Source organism: Pan paniscus, chromosome 9 (genome assembly GCF_029289425.2).
Source record: "Pan paniscus chromosome 9, NHGRI_mPanPan1-v2.0_pri, whole genome shotgun sequence".
NCBI lineage: Eukaryota > Metazoa > Chordata > Mammalia > Primates > Hominidae > Pan > Pan paniscus.
Genome location: NC_073258.2, coordinates 9,398,246 through 9,402,962, shown reverse-complemented (window position 1 = coordinate 9,402,962; position 4,717 = coordinate 9,398,246).

Here is a 4,717-nt window from a genome sequence, read left to right as displayed (position 1 = left end):
GAGGACTTGACTAGAGGAGTCTTAATTTTCCTTAAGGGAATGTTCCTAATTTATATATTTGTTTCAGATCTCATGAAAATCCCAATGAATTTGAGATAAAGATGTTCTAGTCTTTTAAGGAAAATAGACATTGGAGAAGAGCAAAGATAATTATAAGAAAGATTAATGATATTGCCCTAACATATAATAAATTGTATATTGGTATATGAAGTTGTAATAATGGAGAATTTAATTGTATATTTGAAAAAAAAGTTAGGATTCTAAGTCACTAAATAGCTTAGAAATATACCAGTGTATGGATTATATATGTGTATTTGAACATACAGTGCATATGCTTATAGAGTTCACACATGATAAAGATCTGCGAATAGGAGGATTATTCAGTAAATTGTGCTGAGATCATTATTTAACTCTTTAATAAAAAAGACTTTCATTTCATGACGTATATCAGAATAAAACATTGATTGAATACAGGTTTTCAAGCTGTGTTCCATGGACCTCCATGTGGTTTCATGAAGACTAGTATCTTCAGAAGCAAAAGAACTGCAAGTGTAGCCACATTTTATCTCTTCATATGCAAAAATGACTTGATTTTGTTTTTTTAAAGGAGGTTCCACTATAAAATATTTAAAATTCTCTAGAGGGATTTTTAAACACTCAGAAAAAATACATAATTTGACCACATAAAAATTTTTAAACTGTGGGTGAAAAACATATAAGTCAGACAAAAATAGAAATATTTGCCATGATTGTGACAGTACACACTCTTTTTAATTAAATGGACACCTAATTTAAAATTTTGACGAAGAACATAAACAGATTAAAGCAAGGCAGTATCACTTTTATTAACAAAAATGACAATAGCCATTTTCAGCAAGAGTATGGAGTGATGTATACTTATGCTTATGTTGAGGGTAAATTGATAACGACTTTTTGGAAAAACGATTTGGCCAATCCTGAGCCTTAAAATTGCTGTTACTCTTTGCTACAGTAATTCTACAGGAATATGTTCTATGGAAATAGAGTTTCATACTATTAGGGGGCTTGTAAAGAACAGGGTTATATAACATCATATGGTAGAAGCTCATATGCACATACTCAGATCCCAGGATGTTATCTCACTAAAAGAAGTGAGGGAGCAAGTGAGCCATGGAGCTCTCCATGGAAAAAGAATTCCGTGTAGAGGGTAGAGCAAGTGCAAAGGGTCTGAGGCTAGGAATGGACCTGGAATGTACTGCAGCACTGTAAGGGAGGAGGAAAGCAGAGTGAAATTACAGGTAATAGGGCCTTGTAAGTAATTGTAAAGGCATTGTCTTTTATTCTAAGTGAAGTAAAAAGCCACTGGAGGGTTTTAAGTGATCTAACAAATTTAAACAGGCTTATTCTGAATGCTGTGTTAAGAATTGACAAAGTAGAGGCTAGAGCCAAAGCAGGGATTCCAATTAGGAGGTATTGCAGTTACCCCTGAAAGAGATAAGGTGTTAACATAGTGTTAACAGTGGAGGTGACAGAAATAATCAAATATTGGATATATTTTGACCATGATGAATATATCAGAAATTAATTTTAAAACTGGACTTTATTTAGTATTTTAATAGGTAAAAAGGAGGCCAAAATCCTTTACTACTTTACAGACAGGAAGAATTGCTTGTAAAATCTTACAGTTGAACACAGTGTTTTAGGGACTGTGAAATCAGTCTGTCTAGATTAATGTTTCAAGATTAATTAAAACATTAACCTCAAATATCAATGTTGAGATTTAAGCTACTCTTAAGGGACTAGAGGGTTTTGTTTTTTCATGTGGATAATATAAAGTTCAAGTCGTGCCATGGGAATAGTCATGGCCAACTTTGGGGAGTCAGGGTAGGCTTTCCAGAGAGAGAGGTTCTCATCTTAGTCCAGAATAAATTGCAATAACCTGAGGGGGTGGACAAGGAGGAGTTAAAAGTGTTTCAAGCAAAGTGAGAAAAATGCAGTTTTAGGAATAAATATAGCCTACTGGTTAAGAGCAAGGCTTCCTGAGCTGAGATCAGTTTTTGGGAAGACAAGGTATATTTCTACCTAATGTCAACAAACATAATCATTGGCTCAGTGTGAACTGGGAGTAATACAGACTCTCATCAGCAATTCTGGTGAGAAAAGTATCAGAGTCAGGCAGATCCTGTCAGAAATTCCTATCAAATTGAATGATTAAATCCTAATATCTATTGAATATTAATATGGGGTATGCAGAGGCTGAAAAACTATGACCCAGTCAAAAAGGCAATGCTATGGTGTGTTTCTGTTTCTGTCTAATCAGGCCCTAAAATTTGGAATACAGACCACAATCACTGCACCCATAAGATATCCTTCACTGAACATTAAAATTAATTGTCAGATGAATTAGAACTCTAACATTCTTCAAAATAGTTTCCTGGTGAACAGTGACAGCACAGTGGCTGAAGGATCCAAAAGGCTCACTGGGGTTTTACCCAGAATCTGTCCTTTACTGATGTTATGGGATTGGGATAATCTTTTGACCTCTCTGAGCTTAAGCAGCTTCAGCTATAAAATAAAATGTTGAAATAAGATGAGTCCTAAGGCTACTGCCCAAACAAATTGATCTTTTCTCTAGAATAGTGCCTATTCACATAATAAAGTATTAATTTTCACAGCACACTGATTCTCAGTCTTAAAAGTTTAATGTCATTAAAATTTCACAACTGCTTTGAGAAAGGTCCCACAAGGCACATTCTATAGTCAAGAGAAATTGTGGCATAGAAAAGTTCATGATTCACCAGAGGGTGAGATTCCTACGAGCTTCTTATCACAACATTTTTGTCAATGGATCAATACATAATTTGCCTTTAATATGCGATATTAGTATTAAATGGTATTAATATATCATATAATATATAAAATATATATAAAATAACATTTACTATATTGATTTGTTAATACTGAACTCACAAGACAACAGCACTATAATGCCTGAAGGAAGCTTCTCTTTCACATGTATTTTTTCCTAAGGTACATCACAGCCCTCTTGTACTTAGGAACCCTAGACAGCACCTTAGCACTATACTTGGGACCATTTTAAACAGCAAAAATCAACAAAAAGCACAAAAATTCTAAAACAGCACTAAATATATTGTGAAAGGATGCTTTTTATGGTAGAAGAGCTAAAACAAGAAGGTATGGCATTGCTTTGTTCAACCTCAGCTGGTCACATGCACCTTGGGCAACTTGAAATTTGCTCTGCTCTGCACATGTGTACAAATGACTGGGGAAAGTGCTACAAGTATTGATTTTGGTTACAAATAAATTGTAGTGAGTAGGTGAATTTACAAATATGAAATCCATTAGTAATGAGGTTAAACTGTATATAAAATCTAGGCAAGCCAATCAAACATAAAGGCATAAGAAAGAACAAAAAATAGGATAAGGAAGAAAATGTAATCATAGAACACTGCTTATCTCTGGACAATATGGCATAGTCATAAAAATGTTATCACTGACAATAAATTAACAAAAAATTGATAGAAACTATGTTAGTAGGATCACGGAAGGGTAAGTGAGAGGGGGTATAAAAACACCAAATTTCCATCTCCCATAATAGAAAAAAAGCAGAAGGAAGTACCTAAAATTGTCAATCTTACTGCATAAGCATAGTGCAGTATTTAGAAATAGGTAGGTAGATACAAAAAGAATCAGCTCAAAGTGATTTCTCTGAGGATCAGAGGCTAAAATGAAGTAGGAAATAGTGTTGCCAGAAAAAGAGGTCCCAATCCAGACCTTAAGAGAGAACTCTTGGGTCTAAGCAGGAAGGAATTCAAGGCGAGTTGCAGAGTACAGTGAGAAGAGAGTTTATTGAAAGCTACCCAGATACAGAGTAGGGTGTCCTCAGAAACGAAATGGAGGAATGTGCCTTCTTTGTTTTAAACTGTTCTTGTATAGGAGTCTTATCTATGTAAAAACTATTATGTCTATGTGGGGGTAGGCTGACAGCGTGACAAAATTTAGTACTTTGTTTTTAAAAAGTTTTCTGTGGCATTTTAGTGCATAAGTACACCAAAGCATGACTATATCTTAAAAGTATACATTGTTATGTGATACTGGGACATCTGGACATTCTGCCATCACAGGAGTTTATCCTTGCAAGCATTACTAAACTGCTTCCTTAGCCAAAAACATGTTATGACTGTGCATTGTGACTGGCCAGGAATGTGCCTTGCTGGTTTTACGATGGAGTTGATTTAAAAATAGTATTACCGTAGCTCTCCTATGCTCCTGTTTACTTAACAATAATGTGACTAGCCAGAATCTTAACCTGGGTCAGATGTCCCAGAATGAAAGCATACATAGCTGGATGACTCATTCAGACCTCAGAGCTGGTACATGTTAGAAATGTGTTCATTGTAGAAGCTGAAAGAAAAGTCCCAATGGTTGATTCTATGGGCCCCTTGGTGAGGAACAGCTTTCTCACAGCATGTGACATAATTCTGTGGCACAGCATGATCTGTCAGTCCTGTCCTCGAAATCTAATATAGCTGAGTATTTTTCCCTCTGAGGACAATTTACACATTTTATTTATAATTTACTGTTAGTGTAAAAAGGTTGATTTAAGACAAAGTTGATATCCTGTCATATTATTCATAGCATGTTTATCCTATTGATGGTTGCGGAAGCAGCACAGATTCTTTGGCCATTATTAGCAGTCTTCACTCTTGAAATACAA